Here is a 22,181-nt window from a genome sequence, read left to right on the forward strand (position 1 = left end):
CATAATTCGGCACATTTATGTCTAGACCAAATTCCGTTACACATTTCAAATTTCTGCGAAATTGGACATATATAGCGTGCTTGGTGCATAAAATAAGGAAATCGGCCGAAATATATGTGTATGGGAGCTATATCCAAATCTGAACCAATCTCAATATAATCTGGCACATTTATTTCTAGAACAAATTCCGTGAGAAATACAAAATTTCAGCGAAATTGGACATATATAGCGTGTTTGGTGCATAAAATAAGAAAGTCGGCCGAAAATATATGTATGTGGGAGCTACATATATCCAAATCTCAACGATTTGAATATAATTTGGTAAATTTATTTCTACATCAAATTCCGTCACGCATACAAAATTTGGAGATTGTAACTGTAACAGTTCTAAAGATATTTGCATACAAAATCTAAATTTTTTGGAGGTACCTCCGGTTTTGATGCTATATCTCCAGATCGACGCGAAATTTCAAAAAATGATATAGCCTATTTTCATTCCAGGCCATGTAGCAATGTACCCTAAACATTTCAGTAAGATCTGTTCAGGGGTTTTCGAGTCTATAAGGCACAAACAAACGAACAAACAGACAAACAAATTTCAATTTTATATATATAGATCAGGCCTGCTCAGACACATACAAACACATTTTGTAATTGTGTTGGTTTTGAAATACACAAATTTCAATTTTCCTTTGTCTCTCTGTATACCAGTGTTCACCAGCAACAACAAGTTCAACCGCTGCGTTTGTGTGGGGCACACACACGAGATTATCCCCTGCAAACATTTGCTATCTGTTTCTTGTCCAATGAGTCACTTCAATTAGATTGCACAAACGAATGCGATAGTCGCATTCTTATCCAATAAGATCATGCTCTCGGGAGGAACTGTTCCACTCATTAGATACTTTTTTGAGTGTCTCATTGGACACTGCAGAAAGTTATTAAAACGATAATATGGGTGGTGCAATGGTAAGCATGCTTGCTTTGCAATCTGAATGCCCGGGTTCGATTCCCAGGCCAGTCGACATTTTTTTTTTTTTTTTTTGAATGACAAAATTATTATAAACTATAAAGCATTAATATAATTGATAAAAATAATAATAAATAAAAAGAAAAAATTATTTTTTCTTTCTTTTTTGATTTGCTTTAATTTTTTTTTTTTTATTTTATGTGTTGTTATTATTGTTGACCCATTGGTTCTTAATCCTTTGTTTGATTTATTTTTGGCTTTTTGGTTTTTTATTTATAATTCATTATATTTTATATTTTATGCGAGTATGTTTTTAGAATTTTTGTTGCTCATATTAATTTTTTCATTTGAAAAATGTGATGTCGCCTGACCTGGTAATCGAACCCCGGACATTCAGATTGCAAAGCGTGCATGCCTACCATTGCACAACCGGCTCATATAATCATCTGTATACAAACGTCTTATTTGTTCAAATTACAACAGTTCTAAAAATAAATGCAAGCTATCTCATTTGTATCCAAATAAACGATGGAAAATAGATAGACATCACAATGATACAGAATTGTTATTGTTATTTGCCTATCGTATTTTTATCTAAATTTTGACTGAATACGATGCAAATTGGATAACAATGTAATTGTTGTTGTATATTAGACAAATGTCGCATTTTTACAGAAAATTAGACACCAAAAAGATTCTCATTTATAAAATTAGATAAAACTCACTTCCAATTGCTGGCAGGGTCTATCCCTCTCTAGATAAACATTGTGTGCGTTAATTCATTGCTAAAACCCTGCAAACATTTGCTATCTGTTTCTTGTCCAATGAGTCACTTCAATTAGATTGCACAAACGAATGCGATAGTCGCATTCTTATCCAATAAGATCATGCTCTCGGGAGGAACTGTTCCACTCATTAGATACTTTTTTGAGTGTCTCATTGGACACTGCAGAAAGTTATTAAAACGATAATATGGGTGGTGCAATGGTAAGCATGCTTGCTTTGCAATCTGAATGCCCGGGTTCGATTCCCAGGCCAGTCGACATTTTTTTTTTTTTTTTTTTGAATGACAAAATTATTATAAACTATAAAGCATTAATATAATTGATAAAAATAATAATAAATAAAAAGAAAAAATTATTTTTTCTTTCTTTTTTGATTTGCTTTAATTTTTTTTTTTTATTTTATGTGTTGTTATTATTGTTGACCCATTGGTTCTTAATCCTTTGTTTGATTTATTTTTGGCTTTTTGGTTTTTTATTTATAATTCATTATATTTTATATTTTATGCGAGTATGTTTTTAGAATTTTTGTTGCTCATATTAATTTTTTCATTTGAAAAATGTGATGTCGCCTGACCTGGTAATCGAACCCCGGACATTCAGATTGCAAAGCGAGCATGCCTACCATTGCACAACCGGCTCATATAATCATCTGTATACAAACGTCTTATTTGTTCAAATTACAACAGTTCTAAAAATAAATGCAAGCTATCTCATTTGTATCCAAATAAACGATGGAAAATAGATAGACATCACAATGATACAGAATTGTTATTGTTATTTGCCTATCGTATTTTTATCTAAATTTTGACTGAATACGATGCAAATTGGATAACAATGTAATTGTTGTTGTATATTAGACAAATGTCGCATTTTTACAGAAAATTAGACACCAAAAAGATTCTCATTTATAAAATTAGATAAAACTCACTTCCAATTGCTGGCAGGGAACAAAGAAGATGATCGGTGGTGAGAGTAACGTTCAAACTCACCACAATTGAGATTGTGTGTGTTCACACAGACACGGCTCGCGAGTCCAGTGGTGATTACCACTGCTGTATACTGTGAGAAATATCGTAACAGTTTTTTTTTTTTATTTTATATTTCAAAATATATTCTACTCTATATATATATATATCTATATATATATATCTATATATATATATCTATATCTTTGACTTCTGAACGAAGACTGAGAGGTGGTTGTTCTGTTGTTATTCTCATCAAGGGCACGTGTGCCCCTTTTTGCCGTACATTGGAGTAGAATAATTATTTTATTTTGACCAAATGTGACTGTTGATGTTATAATTTGTTGCAAATCAAGTTCGTGACAAACCAAAGTGCGTTGACAAACCAAACACTCTAATTTGCCGTAAAAATTTTAGGCAAATAAAAATTCGTATTCAGTATCTTCATTCATTTTTTCAGTGTACGCATATAAATTCATAGACAAATTCGAAAACAGAACCTTCCTCATTGAATGTTCAATAGAGACTGATTTTTAATTTTGAAAAATATTCAAAACAAAAACAAAAGCTCTCTTTTTAAATTGTGTGTGTGAGAAAATTGACACACACCGACAGCTCAGGTGCGCACCTTGAGCAGGCCTGATATAGATATATCATATTCTATATTTTATATTTTATGTTGTATGGTTATAGTTAGCCTTTGGACTGAAGATTTTCTAAGTTTTAGTTTGGCTTTAGGTCAGTTAATTAAAAACATTTTATTTTGTTTTTAATAGTATTTTATTTTCCGACATTTCGGTCGTCTCCGACAACCATTATCAGGGATTTAATATTTGTTTTATTTTGCAGTCACTAGAAATAACTTCCTCATCTTTTCACATATAGTTGAAGAATATTTACAAATTTAATACAATCGTTAAATTAAAAAGAATAATAACCACAATTTACTTGGCGTGTTATGGATAGAACACTTACTGAGTTCTAGTTATTTTGTTATTAACAACTAAAAAACGTTAAGTTGTTAACAACTGTGGTGGTTCCTCCTCGGCAGAAAGAGATCTGATGCGACGTAATACTCTTCTCTTCGCCCCGTCACTCTCGGGGTGCTCGACCAACTGTCGATTGAAATAACTTGCGCACCTTTTCGGGTCAGTCAACGTAGCGTCGCCAAACGTAACTGAGGTCCTATCTTCCCTTCTTCCAGGGTTCGAGAGTGACGGCTCCAATGTTGCAACTCTTCAGATGATTTAACCACTTGTTCCGCTTATGCTCGCCGACCAGCCTGTTAACTTCCAGTGTCAGCTCCGAACATCAGACGGATTGGGTAGTTCTCTGAAGCGGTGATTGGTGAACTCTCTGAAACCCGGCCAATCAGCTTTCTTATGATTGACGAATATGCGGCGTTCAGAGGTAATCAAATCAGGCGGTCTGCTAATGGAGACAATTATGGGGAATGGTTTGATCCAAGGGAAATGACGGGTATATATTGCCAGGTAACGTCATTTGTCAGACCAGGTGACACGATGGTTATGTCTGGCGAGCTGTGAGACTCTCCTCTAATTCTGGTAGGGGCGTCCTCATTGACCGTGCAAAACGTAGAGCTCTGCTCAGCCAGCACTGTACCTCTCTGACCATTGAGAATTTCAAATACCTCAAATTTTAACTAATTCGGTCATCTTAAATCTTGAAAATACCTGAAATCGGGGGAATTGCTATAATCTATATATATAAAAGAGCTTAGTGATGAGTGAGTGAGTGAGTGAGTGAGTGACTGAGTGACTGACAGATCATCGCCCAGACGAAACGGCTGAAGCTAGAAGCTTGAAATTTTGACTGTGGGTTGGTGTCGGTGTGTAGGGGTGAGATAAGGCTGGGTTTTTGGAAATTCGAACTGGAAGGGTACGAAAAGTACTAAAAGGTACTAAATATGGTACGCTTTGTATTAGGCAAACGGGAAGAGCTAGAATTCTGAAATTTGGAATGAGGGTCACTGATGGAAAGTTAGAAACATGTACCAAAGGGTTTTTGGAAATTCGCCCCATAAGTGTACGAAAAGTACTAAAAGTTACTAAATTTTGTATCAATTGTATATTTTTAACGGATATAGCTAGAATCTTGAAATTTGGTATGGGAATCAAGGTTGGGAAGCAGTTTTGATGTAAGGAAATGGTTTTGGAAAGTTGTACTTATGTGTACGAAAAGTACTAAATGGTACTAAATTTAGTACAATTTGGATTTGGTCAAATGGATAGAGCTAGAAACATGAAATTTAAAATTAAGATTACAGTTGATGTGTAGGATTGAGATATGAGGGTGGTTTTGGAAATTCGTACTTATGTGTACGAAAAGTTCTAAATGGTACTAAGTTTGGTACAATTTGGATTTGGGTGTACGGATAGAGCTGGAAACCGGAAATATGGAATTTAGACTACTGTTGGAGTGGAGGAAAGAGTTAGGGAGGTGGTTTTGGATTATGGTACTTATATGTACGAAAAGTACTAAAATTGGTACAATTTGGATTTGAGTGAACGGATAGAGCTGGAAACCTGAAATGTGGATTTAAGAGTAGGATTTAAAGTGTAGGATTGAGATATGGAGGTAGTTATGGAAATTTGTAGTTATGTGTACTAAATTGTACTAAATTTGCTAAAATTTGAAATTGTCTGAACGGACTCTTGAAATTTGCAATAAATATTCGTACTTATGGGTACGAAAAGTACTAAAAGGTACTAAATATGGTACAATTTGAATTTGTATGAACGGATAAGGCCGGGATCCTGAAACTAGGAATTAAAATTACTGTTGGAGATAAAATTGAGGTAGTTTTGGAAATTTGTACTGATTTCTACGAAAAGCACTAAATGGCATTAAATTTGATACTCGAATAGAACTGAAATTTGAAATTAAGATTACTAAATTTGGTACAAATTGATCTCGGATGAACGTAAATAATAGATAAAAAATTGTATATAATAAGTACTAAATAATAAATAATACCTTACAAATAATAAATAATACCTAAAAAATAATAAATAAATAACAAATAACAAATAATAATAAATAATAAATAATAATAAATAATAAATAATCTATATATATAAAAGAGCTTAGTGATGAGTGAGTGAGTGAGTGAGTGAGTGACTGACTGACATATCATCGCCCAGACGAAACCGCTGAAGCTAGAAAGCTGAAATTTTGACTGTGGGTTGCTGTCGGTGTGTAGGGGTGAGATAAGGCTGGGTTTTTGGAAATTCGACCTAGAAGGGTACGAAAAGTACTAAAAGGTACTAAATATGGTACCCTTTGCATTAGGCAAACGAGAAGAGCTAGAATTCTGAAATTTGGAATGAGGGTAACTGATGGAGAGTTAGAAAGATCTACCAAAGGGTTTTTGGAAATTCGACCTATAAGTGTACGAAAAGTTACTAAATTTGGTACCAATTGTATATTTTGAGCGGATATAGCTACAATATTCATATTTGGTATGGAAATCAAGGTTGGAAAGTGGTGTTGATATAAGGAAATGATTTTGGAAGTTCGTACTTATGTGTACGAGTAGTACTAAATGGTACTAAATTTGGTACAATTTGGATTTGGGTGAACGGATAGAGCTGAAAACCTGAAATTTGGAATTTAGATTACCGTTGAAGCGTACGATTGAGATATGGGTGTACTTTTGGAAATTCATACTTATGTGTACGAAAAGTACTAAATGGTACCAAATTTGGTACAATTGGGATTTAGATAGACATGGAAACCTGAAATTTGGAATTAAGATTACTGATGGAGTGTAGGATTGAGGTAGTTTTGGAAATTCTTACTTATGGGTGCGAAAAGTAGTAAACGGTACTAAATTTGGTACAAATTGGATTTGGGTGAACGGATAGAGCTGGAATCCTGAAATTTGGAATTTAATTACTTTTGGAGTGTAGGATTGAGTTAGTCTTGGAAATTTATACTTATGGGTACGGAAAGTACTAAATGGTACTAAATTTGGTACAATTTAAATTTAGTTGAACGGATAGAGTTGGAATCCTGAAATTTCGGTACCAAATTTGGTACAATTTGGATTTAGATAGACATGGAAACCTGAAATTTCGAATTAAGGTTACTGATGGAGTGTAGGATTGAGGTAGTTTTGGAAATTCATACTTATGGGAACGGAAAGTACTAAAGGTACTAAATTTGGTACAATTTATATTTGGGTGAACGGATAGAGTTGGAATCCTGAAATTTCGAATTAAGGTTACTGTTGGAGTGTAGGATTGAGGAAGTTTTGGAAATTCGTACTTATGGGTACGAAAACTGAAATTTGGAATTAAAACTACTTTTGAAGTGTAGGATTGAGGTCATTCTGAAATTCGAACTTATAAGTACGGAAAATACTAAATTTGGTATAAATTGCATTTGTATGTAATGTAATAAATAATAAATAATAAATAATAAATAATAAATAATAAATAATAAATAATCTATATATATAAAAGAGCTTAGTGATGAGTGAGTGAGTGAGTGACTGACTGACATATCATCGCCCAGACGAAACCGCTGAAGCTAGAAAGCTGAAATTTTGACTGTGGGTTGCTGTCGGTGTGTAGGGGTGAGATAAGGCTGGGTTTTTGGAAATTCGACCTAGAAGGGTACGAAAAGTACTAAAAGGTACTAAATATGGTACCCTTTGCATTAGGCAAACGAGAAGAGCTAGAATTCTGAAATTTGGAATGAGGGTAACTGATGGAGAGTTAGAAAGATCTACCAAAGGGTTTTTGGAAATTCGACCTATAAGTGTACGAAAAGTTACTAAATTTGGTACCAATTGTATATTTTGAGCGGATATAGCTACAATATTCATATTTGGTATGGAAATCAAGGTTGGAAAGTGGTGTTGATATAAGGAAATGATTTTGGAAGTTCGTACTTATGTGTACGAGTAGTACTAAATGGTACTAAATTTGGTACAATTTGGATTTGGGTGAACGGATAGAGCTGAAAACCTGAAATTTGGAATTTAGATTACCGTTGAAGCGTACGATTGAGATATGGGTGTACTTTTGGAAATTCATACTTATGTGTACGAAAAGTACTAAATGGTACCAAATTTGGTACAATTGGGATTTAGATAGACATGGAAACCTGAAATTTGGAATTAAGATTACTGATGGAGTGTAGGATTGAGGTAGTTTTGGAAATTCTTACTTATGGGTGCGAAAAGTAGTAAACGGTACTAAATTTGGTACAAATTGGATTTGGGTGAACGGATAGAGCTGGAATCCTGAAATTTGGAATTTAATTACTTTTGGAGTGTAGGATTGAGTTAGTCTTGGAAATGTATACTTATGGGTACGGAAAGTACTAAATGGTACTAAATTTGGTACAATTTAAATTTAGTTGAACGGATAGAGTTGGAATCCTGAAATTTCGGTACCAAATTTGGTACAATTTGGATTTAGATAGACATGGAAACCTGAAATTTCGAATTAAGGTTACTGATGGAGTGTAGGATTGAGGTAGTTTTGGAAATTCATACTTATGGGAACGGAAAGTACTAAAGGTACTAAATTTGGTACAATTTATATTTGGGTGAACGGATAGAGTTGGAATCCTGAAATTTCGAATTAAGGTTACTGTTGGAGTGTAGGATTGAGGAAGTTTTGGAAATTCGTACTTATGGGTACGAAAACTGAAATTTGGAATTAAAACTACTTTTGAAGTGTAGGATTGAGGTCATTCTGAAATTCGAACTTATAAGTACGGAAAATACTAAATTTGGTATAAATTGCATTTGTATGTAATGTAATAAATAATAAATAATAAATAATAAATAATAAATAATAAATAATAAATAATAAATAATAAATAATAAATAATAAATAATAAATAATAAATAATAAATAATAAATAATAAATAATAAATAATAAATAATAAATAATAAATAATAAATAATAAATAATAAATAATAAATAATAAATAATAAATAATAAATAATAAATAATAAATAATAAATAATAAATAATAAATAATAAATAATAAATAATAAATAATAAATAATAAATAATAAATAATAAATAATAAATAATAAATAATAAATAATCTATATATATAAAAGAGCTTAGTGATGAGTGAGTGAGTGAGTGAGTGAGTGAGTGACTGAGTGACTGACAGATCATCGCCCAGACGAAACGGCTGAAGCTAGAAGCTTGAAATTTTGGCTGTGGGTTGGTGTCGGTGTGTAGGGGTGAGATAAGGCTGGGTTTTTGGAAATTCGAACTGGAAGGGTACGAAAAGTACTAAAAGGTACTAAATATGGTACGCTTTGTATTAGGCAAACGGGAAGAGCTAGAATTCTGAAATTTGGAATGAGGGTCACTGATGGAAAGTTAGAAACATGTACCAAAGGGTTTTTGGAAATTCGCCCCATAAGTGTACGAAAAGTACTAAAAGTTACTAAATTTTGTATCAATTGTATATTTTTAACGGATATAGCTAGAATCTTGAAATTTGGTATGGGAATCAAGGTTGGGAAGCAGTTTTGATGTAAGGAAATGGTTTTGGAAAGTTGTACTTATGTGTACGAAAAGTACTAAATGGTACTAAATTTAGTACAATTTGGATTTGGTCAAATGGATAGAGCTAGAAACATGAAATTTAAAATTAAGATTACAGTTGATGTGTAGGATTGAGATATGAGGGTGGTTTTGGAAATTCGTACTTATGTGTACGAAAAGTTCTAAATGGTACTAAGTTTGGTACAATTTGGATTTGGGTGTACGGATAGAGCTGGAAACCGGAAATATGGAATTTAGACTACTGTTGGAGTGGAGGAAAGAGTTAGGGAGGTGGTTTTGGATTATGGTACTTATATGTACGAAAAGTACTAAAATTGGTACAATTTGGATTTGAGTGAACGGATAGAGCTGGAAACCTGAAATGTGGATTTAAGAGTAGGATTTAAAGTGTAGGATTGAGATATGGAGGTAGTTATGGAAATTTGTAGTTATGTGTACTAAATTGTACTAAATTTGCTAAAATTTGAAATTGTCTGAACGGACTCTTGAAATTTGCAATAAATATTCGTACTTATGGGTACGAAAAGTACTAAAAGGTACTAAATATGGTACAATTTGAATTTGTATGAACGGATAAGGCCGGGATCCTGAAACTAGGAATTAAAATTACTGTTGGAGATAAAATTGAGGTAGTTTTGGAAATTTGTACTGATTTCTACGAAAAGCACTAAATGGCATTAAATTTGATACTCGAATAGAACTGAAATTTGAAATTAAGATTACTAAATTTGGTACAAATTGATCTCGGATGAACGTAAATAATAGATAAAAAATTGTATATAATAAGTACTAAATAATAAATAATACCTTACAAATAATAAATAATACCTAAAAAATAATAAATAAATAACAAATAACAAATAATAATAAATAATAAATAATAATAAATAATAAATAATAAATAATAAATAATAAATAATAAATAATAAATAATAAATAATAAATAATAAATAATAAATAATAAATAATAAATAATAAATAATAAATAATAAATAATAAATAATAAATAATAAATAATAAATAATAAATAATAAATAATAAATAATAAATAATAAATAATAAATAATAAATAATAAATAATAAATAATAAATAATAAATAATAAATAATAAATAATAAATAATAAATAATAAATAATAAATAATAAATAATAAATAATAAATAATAAATAATAAATAATAAATAATAAATAATAAATAATAAATAATAAATAATAAATAATAAATAATAAATAATAAATAATAAATAATAAATAATAAATAATAAATAATAAATAATAAATAATAAATAATAAATAATAAATAATAAATAATAAATAATAAATAATAAATAATAAATAATAAATAATAAATAATAAATAATAATAAATAATAAATAATAAATAATAATAAATAATAAATAATAAATAATAAATAATAATAAATAATAAATAATAATAAATAATAAATAATAAATAATAAATAATAAATAATAAATAATAAATAATAAATAATAAATAATAAATAATAAATAATAAATAATAAATAATAAATAATAAATAATAAATAATAAATAATAAATAATAAATAATAAATAATAAATAATAAATAATAAATAATAAATAATAAATAATAAATAATAAATAATAAATAATAAATAATAAATAATAAATAATAAATAATAAATAATAAATAATAAATAATAAATAATAAATAATAAATAATAAATAATAAATAATAAATAATAAATAATAAATAATAAATAATAAATAATAAATAATAAATAATAAATAATAAATAATAAATAATAAATAATAAATAATAAATAATAAATAATAAATAATAAATAATAAATAATAAATAATAAATAATAAATAATAAATAATAAATAATAAATAATAAATAATAAATAATAAATAATAAATAATAAATAATAAATAATAAATAATAAATAATAAATAATAAATAATAAATAATAAATAATAAATAATAAATAATAAATAATAAATAATAAATAATAAATAATAAATAATAAATAATAAATAATAAATAATAAATAATAAATAATAAATAATAAATAATAAATAATAAATAATAAATAATAAATAATAAATAATAAATAATAAATAATAAATAATAAATAATAAATAATAAATAATAAATAATAAATAATAAATAATAAATAATAAATAATAAATAATAAATAATAAATAATAAATAATAAATAATAAATAATAAATAATAAATAATAAATAATAAATAATAAATAATAAATAATAAATAATAAATAATAAATAATAAATAATAAATAATAAATAATAAATAATAAATAATAAATAATAAATAATAAATAATAAATAATAAATAATAAATAATAAATAATAAATAATAAATAATATATAATAAATAATCTATATATATAAAAGAGCTTAGTGATGAGTGAGTGAGTGAGTGAGTGAGTGACTGAGTGACTGACAGATCATCGCCCAGACGAAACGGCTGAAGCTAGAAGCTTGAAATTTTGACTGTGGGTTGGTGTCGGTGTGTAGGGGTGAGATAAGGCTGGGTTTTTGGAAATTCGAACTGGAAGGGTACGAAAAGTACTAAAAGGTACTAAATATGGTACGCTTTGTATTAGGCAAACGGGAAGAGCTAGAATTCTGAAATTTGGAATGAGGGTCACTGATGGAAAGTTAGAAACATGTACCAAAGGGTTTTTGGAAATTCGCCCCATAAGTGTACGAAAAGTACTAAAAGTTACTAAATTTTGTATCAATTGTATATTTTTAACGGATATAGCTAGAATCTTGAAATTTGGTATGGGAATCAAGGTTGGGAAGCAGTTTTGATGTAAGGAAATGGTTTTGGAAAGTTGTACTTATGTGTACGAAAAGTACTAAATGGTACTAAATTTAGTACAATTTGGATTTGGTCAAATGGATAGAGCTAGAAACATGAAATTTAAAATTAAGATTACAGTTGATGTGTAGGATTGAGATATGAGGGTGGTTTTGGAAATTCGTACTTATGTGTACGAAAAGTTCTAAATGGTACTAAGTTTGGTACAATTTGGATTTGGGTGTACGGATAGAGCTGGAAACCGGAAATATGGAATTTAGACTACTGTTGGAGTGGAGGAAAGAGTTAGGGAGGTGGTTTTGGATTATGGTACTTATATGTACGAAAAGTACTAAAATTGGTACAATTTGGATTTGAGTGAACGGATAGAGCTGGAAACCTGAAATGTGGATTTAAGAGTAGGATTTAAAGTGTAGGATTGAGATATGGAGGTAGTTATGGAAATTTGTAGTTATGTGTACTAAATTGTACTAAATTTGCTAAAATTTGAAATTGTCTGAACGGACTCTTGAAATTTGCAATAAATATTCGTACTTATGGGTACGAAAAGTACTAAAAGGTACTAAATATGGTACAATTTGAATTTGTATGAACGGATAAGGCCGGGATCCTGAAACTAGGAATTAAAATTACTGTTGGAGATAAAATTGAGGTAGTTTTGGAAATTTGTACTGATTTCTACGAAAAGCACTAAATGGCATTAAATTTGATACTCGAATAGAACTGAAATTTGAAATTAAGATTACTAAATTTGGTACAAATTGATCTCGGATGAACGTAAATAATAGATAAAAAATTGTATATAATAAGTACTAAATAATAAATAATACCTTACAAATAATAAATAATACCTAAAAAATAATAAATAAATAACAAATAACAAATAATAATAAATAATAAATAATAATAAATAATAAATAATAAATAATAAATAATAAATAATAAATAATAAATAATAAATAATAAATAATAAATAATAAATAATAAATAATAAATAATAAATAATAAATAATAAATAATAAATAATAAATAATAAATAATAAATAATAAATAATAAATAATAAATAATAAATAATAAATAATCTATATATATAAAAGAGCTTAGTGATGAGTGAGTGAGTGAGTGAGTGAGTGACTGAGTGACTGACAGATCATCGCCCAGACGAAACGGCTGAAGCTAGAAGCTTGAAATTTTGACTGTGGGTTGGTGTCGGTGTGTAGGGGTGAGATAAGGCTGGGTTTTTGGAAATTCGAACTGGAAGGGTACGAAAAGTACTAAAAGGTACTAAATATGGTACGCTTTGTATTAGGCAAACGGGAAGAGCTAGAATTCTGAAATTTGGAATGAGGGTCACTGATGGAAAGTTAGAAACATGTACCAAAGGGTTTTTGGAAATTCGCCCCATAAGTGTACGAAAAGTACTAAAAGTTACTAAATTTTGTATCAATTGTATATTTTTAACGGATATAGCTAGAATCTTGAAATTTGGTATGGGAATCAAGGTTGGGAAGCAGTTTTGATGTAAGGAAATGGTTTTGGAAAGTTGTACTTATGTGTACGAAAAGTACTAAATGGTACTAAATTTAGTACAATTTGGATTTGGTCAAATGGATAGAGCTAGAAACATGAAATTTAAAATTAAGATTACAGTTGATGTGTAGGATTGAGATATGAGGGTGGTTTTGGAAATTCGTACTTATGTGTACGAAAAGTTCTAAATGGTACTAAGTTTGGTACAATTTGGATTTGGGTGTACGGATAGAGCTGGAAACCGGAAACCGGAAATATGGAATTTAGACTACTGTTGGAGTGGAGGAAAGAGTTAGGGAGGTGGTTTTGGATTATGGTACTTATATGTACGAAAAGTACTAAAATTGGTACAATTTGGATTTGAGTGAACGGATAGAGCTGGAAACCTGAAATGTGGATTTAAGAGTAGGATTTAAAGTGTAGGATTGAGATATGGAGGTAGTTATGGAAATTTGTAGTTATGTGTACTAAATTGTACTAAATTTGCTAAAATTTGAAATTGTCTGAACGGACTCTTGAAATTTGCAATAAATATTCGTACTTATGGGTACGAAAAGTACTAAAAGGTACTAAATATGGTACAATTTGAATTTGTATGAACGGATAAGGCCGGGATCCTGAAACTAGGAATTAAAATTACTGTTGGAGATAAAATTGAGGTAGTTTTGGAAATTTGTACTGATTTCTACGAAAAGCACTAAATGGCATTAAATTTGATACTCGAATAGAACTGAAATTTGAAATTAAGATTACTAAATTTGGTACAAATTGATCTCGGATGAACGTAAATAATAGATAAAAAATTGTATATAATAAGTACTAAATAATAAATAATACCTTACAAATAATAAATAATACCTAAAAAATAATAAATAAATAACAAATAACAAATAATAATAAATAATAAATAATAATAAATAATAAATAATAAATAATAAATAATAAATAATAAATAATAAATAATAAATAATAAATAATAAATAATAAATAATAAATAATAAATAATAAATAATAAATAATAAATAATAAATAATAAATAATAAATAATAAATAATAAATAATAAATAATAAATAATAAATAATAAATAATAAATAATAAATAATAAATAATAAATAATAAATAATAAATAATAAATAATAAATAATAAATAATAAATAATAAATAATAAATAATAAATAATAAATAATAAATAATAAATAATAAATAATAAATAATAAATAATAAATAATAAATAATAAATAATAAATAATAAATAATAAATAATAAATAATAAATAATAAATAATAAATAATAAATAATAAATAATAAATAATAAATAATCTATATATATAAAAGAGCTTAGTGATGAGTGAGTGAGTGAGTGAGTGAGTGAGTGACTGAGTGACTGACAGATCATCGCCCAGACGAAACGGCTGAAGCTAGAAGCTTGAAATTTTGACTGTGGGTTGGTGTCGGTGTGTAGGGGTGAGATAAGGCTGGGTTTTTGGAAATTCGAACTGGAAGGGTACGAAAAGTACTAAAAGGTACTAAATATGGTACGCTTTGTATTAGGCAAACGGGAAGAGCTAGAATTCTGAAATTTGGAATGAGGGTCACTGATGGAAAGTTAGAAACATGTACCAAAGGGTTTTTGGAAATTCGCCCCATAAGTGTACGAAAAGTACTAAAAGTTACTAAATTTTGTATCAATTGTATATTTTTAACGGATATAGCTAGAATCTTGAAATTTGGTATGGGAATCAAGGTTGGGAAGCAGTTTTGATGTAAGGAAATGGTTTTGGAAAGTTGTACTTATGTGTACGAAAAGTACTAAATGGTACTAAATTTAGTACAATTTGGATTTGGTCAAATGGATAGAGCTAGAAACATGAAATTTAAAATTAAGATTACAGTTGATGTGTAGGATTGAGATATGAGGGTGGTTTTGGAAATTCGTACTTATGTGTACGAAAAGTTCTAAATGGTACTAAGTTTGGTACAATTTGGATTTGGGTGTACGGATAGAGCTGGAAACCGGAAATATGGAATTTAGACTACTGTTGGAGTGGAGGAAAGAGTTAGGGAGGTGGTTTTGGATTATGGTACTTATATGTACGAAAAGTACTAAAATTGGTACAATTTGGATTTGAGTGAACGGATAGAGCTGGAAACCTGAAATGTGGATTTAAGAGTAGGATTTAAAGTGTAGGATTGAGATATGGAGGTAGTTATGGAAATTTGTAGTTATGTGTACTAAATTGTACTAAATTTGCTAAAATTTGAAATTGTCTGAACGGACTCTTGAAATTTGCAATAAATATTCGTACTTATGGGTACGAAGAGTACTAAAAGGTACTAAATATGGTACAATTTGAATTTGTATGAACGGATAAGGCCGGGATCCTGAAACTAGGAATTAAAATTACTGTTGGAGATAAAATTGAGGTAGTTTTGGAAATTTGTACTGATTTCTACGAAAAGCACTAAATGGCATTAAATTTGATACTCGAATAGAACTGAAATTTGAAATTAAGATTACTAAATTTGGTACAAATTGATCTCGGATGAACGTAAATAATAGATAAAAAATTGTATATAATAAGTACTAAATAATAAATAATACCTTACAAATAATAAATAATACCTAAAAAATAATAAATAAATAACAAATAACAAATAATAATAAATAATAAATAATAATAAATAATAAATAATAAATAATAAATAATAAATAATAAATAATAAATAATAAATAATAAATAATAAATAATAAATAATAAATAATAAATAATAAATAATAAATAATAAATAATAAATAATAAATAATAAATAATAAATAATAAATAATAAATAATAAATAATCTATATATATAAAAGAGCTTAGTGATGAGTGAGTGAGTGAGTGAGTGAGTGACTGAGTGACTGACAGATCATCGCCCAGACGAAACGGCTGAAGCTAGAAGCTTGAAATTTTGACTGTGGGTTGGTGTCGGTGTGTAGGGGTGAGATAAGGCTGGGTTTTTGGAAATTCGAACTGGAAGGGTACGAAAAGTACTAAAAGGTACTAAATATGGTACGCTTTGTATTAGGCAAACGGGAAGAGCTAGAATTCTGAAATTTGGAATGAGGGTCACTGATGGAAAGTTAGAAACATGTACCAAAGGGTTTTTGGAAATTCGCCCCATAAGTGTACGAAAAGTACTAAAAGTTACTAAATTTTGTATCAATTGTATATTTTTAACGGATATAGCTAGAATCTTGAAATTTGGTATGGGAATCAAGGTTGGGAAGCAGTTTTGATGTAAGGAAATGGTTTTGGAAAGTTGTACTTATGTGTACGAAAAGTACTAAATGGTACTAAATTTAGTACAATTTGGATTTGGTCAAATGGATAGAGCTAGAAACATGAAATTTAAAATTAAGATTACAGTTGATGTGTAGGATTGAGATATGAGGGTGGTTTTGGAAATTCGTACTTATGTGTACGAAAAGTTCTAAATGGTACTAAGTTTGGTACAATTTGGATTTGGGTGTACGGATAGAGCTGGAAACCGGAAATATGGAATTTAGACTACTGTTGGAGTGGAGGAAAGAGTTAGGGAGGTGGTTTTGGATTATGGTACTTATATGTACGAAAAGTACTAAAATTGGTACAATTTGGATTTGAGTGAACGGATAGAGCTGGAAACCTGAAATGTGGATTTAAGAGTAGGATTTAAAGTGTAGGATTGAGATATGGAGGTAGTTATGGAAATTTGTAGTTATGTGTACTAAATTGTACTAAATTTGCTAAAATTTGAAATTGTCTGAACGGACTCTTGAAATTTGCAATAAATATTCGTACTTATGGGTACGAAAAGTACTAAAAGGTACTAAATATGGTACAATTTGAATTTGTATGAACGGATAAGGCCGGGATCCTGAAACTAGGAATTAAAATTACTGTTGGAGATAAAATTGAGGTAGTTTTGGAAATTTGTACTGATTTCTACGAAAAGCACTAAATGGCATTAAATTTGATACTCGAATAGAACTGAAATTTGAAATTAAGATTACTAAATTTGGTACAAATTGATCTCGGATGAACGTAAATAATAGATAAAAAATTGTATATAATAAGTACTAAATAATAAATAATACCTTACAAATAATAAATAATACCTAAAAAATAATAAATAAATAACAAATAACAAATAATAATAAATAATAAATAATAATAAATAATAAATAATAAATAATAAATAATAAATAATAAATAATAAATAATAAATAATAAATAATAAATAATAAATAATAAATAATAAATAATCTATATATATAAAAGAGCTTAGTGATGAGTGAGTGACTGAGTGACTGACAGATCATCGCCCAGACGAAACGGCTGAAGCTAGAAGCTTGAAATTTTGACTGTGGGTTGGTGTCGGTGTGTAGGGGTGAGATAAGGCTGGGTTTTTGGAAATTCGAACTGGAAGGGTACGAAAAGTACTAAAAGGTACTAAATATGGTACGCTTTGTATTAGGCAAACGGGAAGAGCTAGAATTCTGAAATTTGGAATGAGGGTCACTGATGGAAAGTTAGAAACATGTACCAAAGGGTTTTTGGAAATTCGCCCCATAAGTGTACGAAAAGTACTAAAAGTTACTAAATTTTGTATCAATTGTATATTTTTAACGGATATAGCTAGAATCTTGAAATTTGGTATGGGAATCAAGGTTGGGAAGCAGTTTTGATGTAAGGAAATGGTTTTGGAAAGTTGTACTTATGTGTACGAAAAGTACTAAATGGTACTAAATTTAGTACAATTTGGATTTGGTCAAATGGATAGAGCTAGAAACATGAAATTTAAAATTAAGATTACAGTTGATGTGTAGGATTGAGATATGAGGGTGGTTTTGGAAATTCGTACTTATGTGTACGAAAAGTTCTAAATGGTACTAAGTTTGGTACAATTTGGATTTGGGTGTACGGATAGAGCTGGAAACCGGAAATATGGAATTTAGACTACTGTTGGAGTGGAGGAAAGAGTTAGGGAGGTGGTTTTGGATTATGGTACTTATATGTACGAAAAGTACTAAAATTGGTACAATTTGGATTTGAGTGAACGGATAGAGCTGGAAACCTGAAATGTGGATTTAAGAGTAGGATTTAAAGTGTAGGATTGAGATATGGAGGTAGTTATGGAAATTTGTAGTTATGTGTACTAAATTGTACTAAATTTGCTAAAATTTGAAATTGTCTGAACGGACTCTTGAAATTTGCAATAAATATTCGTACTTATGGGTACGAAAAGTACTAAAAGGTACTAAATATGGTACAATTTGAATTTGTATGAACGGATAAGGCCGGGATCCTGAAACTAGGAATTAAAATTACTGTTGGAGATAAAATTGAGGTAGTTTTGGAAATTTGTACTGATTTCTACGAAAAGCACTAAATGGCATTAAATTTGATACTCGAATAGAACTGAAATTTGAAATTAAGATTACTAAATTTGGTACAAATTGATCTCGGATGAACGTAAATAATAGATAAAAAATTGTATATAATAAGTACTAAATAATAAATAATACCTTACAAATAATAAATAATACCTAAAAAATAATAAATAAATAACAAATAACAAATAATAATAAATAATAAATAATAATCTATATATATAAAAGAGCTTAGTGATGAGTGAGTGAGTGAGTGAGTGAGTGACTGAGTGACTGACAGATCATCGCCCAGACGAAACGGCTGAAGCTAGAAGCTTGAAATTTTGACTGTGGGTTGGTGTCGGTGTGTAGGGGTGAGATAAGGCTGGGTTTTTGGAAATTCGAACTGGAAGGGTACGAAAAGTACTAAAAGGTACTAAATATGGTACGCTTTGTATTAGGCAAACGGGAAGAGCTAGAATTCTGAAATTTGGAATGAGGGTCACTGATGGAAAGTTAGAAACATGTACCAAAGGGTTTTTGGAAATTCGCCCCATAAGTGTACGAAAAGTACTAAAAGTTACTAAATTTTGTATCAATTGTATATTTTTAACGGATATAGCTAGAATCTTGAAATTTGGTATGGGAATCAAGGTTGGGAAGCAGTTTTGATGTAAGGAAATGGTTTTGGAAAGTTGTACTTATGTGTACGAAAAGTACTAAATGGTACTAAATTTAGTACAATTTGGATTTGGTCAAATGGATAGAGCTAGAAACATGAAATTTAAAATTAAGATTACAGTTGATGTGTAGGATTGAGATATGAGGGTGGTTTTGGAAATTCGTACTTATGTGTACGAAAAGTTCTAAATGGTACTAAGTTTGGTACAATTTGGATTTGGGTGTACGGATAGAGCTGGAAACCGGAAATATGGAATTTAGACTACTGTTGGAGTGGAGGAAAGAGTTAGGGAGGTGGTTTTGGATTATGGTACTTATATGTACGAAAAGTACTAAAATTGGTACAATTTGGATTTGAGTGAACGGATAGAGCTGGAAACCTGAAATGTGGATTTAAGAGTAGGATTTAAAGTGTAGGATTGAGATATGGAGGTAGTTATGGAAATTTGTAGTTATGTGTACTAAATTGTACTAAATTTGCTAAAATTTGAAATTGTCTGAACGGACTCTTGAAATTTGCAATAAATATTCGTACTTATGGGTACGAAAAGTACTAAAAGGTACTAAATATGGTACAATTTGAATTTGTATGAACGGATAAGGCCGGGATCCTGAAACTAGGAATTAAAATTACTGTTGGAGATAAAATTGAGGTAGTTTTGGAAATTTGTACTGATTTCTACGAAAAGCACTAAATGGCATTAAATTTGATACTCGAATAGAACTGAAATTTGAAATTAAGATTACTAAATTTGGTACAAATTGATCTCGGATGAACGTAAATAATAGATAAAAAATTGTATATAATAAGTACTAAATAATAAATAATACCTTACAAATAATAAATAATACCTAAAAAATAATAAATAAATAACAAATAACAAATAATAATAAATAATAAATAATAATAAATAATAAATAATAAATAATAAATAATAAATAATAAATAATAAATAATAAATAATAAATAATAAATAATAAATAATCTATATATATAAAAGAGCTTAGTGAGTGACTGAGTTACTGAGTGACTGACATATCATCGCCCAGACGAAACCGCTGAAGCTAGAAAGCTGAAATTTTGACTGTGGGTTGCTGTCGGTGTGTAGGGGTGAGATAAGGCTGGGTTTTTGAAAATTCGACCTAGAAGTGTACGAAAAGTACTAAAAGGTACTAAATATGGTACCCTTTGTATTATGCAAACGGGAAGAGCTAGAATTCTGAAATTTGGAATGAGGTTCACTGATGGAGATTTAGAAAGATGTACCAAAGGGTTTTTGGAAATTCGACTTATAAGCGTACGAAAAGTTACTTAATTTGGTACCAATTGTATATTTTGAGCGAATATAGCTTCAATGTTCATATTTGGTATGGAAATCAAGGTTGGGAAGTGGTGTTGATATAAGGAAATTACTGTACTTTTGGAAACTCATAATTATGTGTACGAAAAGTACTAAATGGTACCAAATTTGGTACAATTTGGATTTAGATAGACATGGAAACCTGAAATTTGGAATTAAGATTACTGATGGAGTGAAGGATTGAGGTAGTTTTGGAAATTCTTACTTGTGGGTACGAAAAGTAGTAAACGGTACTAAATTTGGTACAAATTGGATTTGGGTGAACGGATAGAGCTGGAATCCTGAAATTTGGAATTTAATTACTTTTGGAGTGTAGGATTGAGTTAGTCTTGGAAATTTATACTTATGGGTACGGAAAGTACTAAATGGTACTAAATTTGGTACAATTTAAATTTATTTGAACGGATAGAGTTGGAATGCTGAAATTTCGAATTAAGGTTTCTGATGGAGTGTAGGATTGAGGTAGTTTTGGAAATTCATACTTATGTGTACGAAAAGTACTACATGGTACCAAATTTGGTACAATTTGGATTTAGATGGACATGGAAACCTGAAATTTCGAATTAAGGTTACTGATTGAGTGTGGGATTGAGATAGTTTTGGAAATTCATACTTATGGGTACGGAAAGTACTAAATGGTACTAAATTTGGTACAATTTAAATTTAGTTGAACGGATAGAGTTGGAATCCTAAAATTTCGAATTAAGGTTACTGATGGAGTGTAGGATTGAGGTAGTTTTGGAAATTCATACTTATGGGAACGGAAAGTACTAAATTTGGTACAATTTATATTTGGGTGAACGGATAGAGTTGGAATCCTGAAATTTCGAATTAAGGTTACTGTTGGAGTGTAGGATTGAGGAAATTCGTACTTATGGGTACGAAAAGTACTAAATTTGGTACAATTACGATTTGGGCGAACGGATGGGGCAGGAATCCTGAAATTTTGAACTAAGGCTACTGTTAGAAAGTAGAATGGAAGTAGTTTTGAAAATTCGTGTTTATGGGTACGAAAAGTACTAAATGGTACTAAATTTGGTACAATTACGATTTGGGCGAACGGATGGAGCTGGAATCCTGAAATTTTGAA

The sequence above is a fragment of the Musca autumnalis genome, unplaced genomic scaffold (genome assembly GCF_047663935.1).
Source record: "Musca autumnalis isolate F117 unplaced genomic scaffold, ASM4766393v1 scaffold_3, whole genome shotgun sequence".
Taxonomy (NCBI): domain Eukaryota; kingdom Metazoa; phylum Arthropoda; class Insecta; order Diptera; family Muscidae; genus Musca; species Musca autumnalis.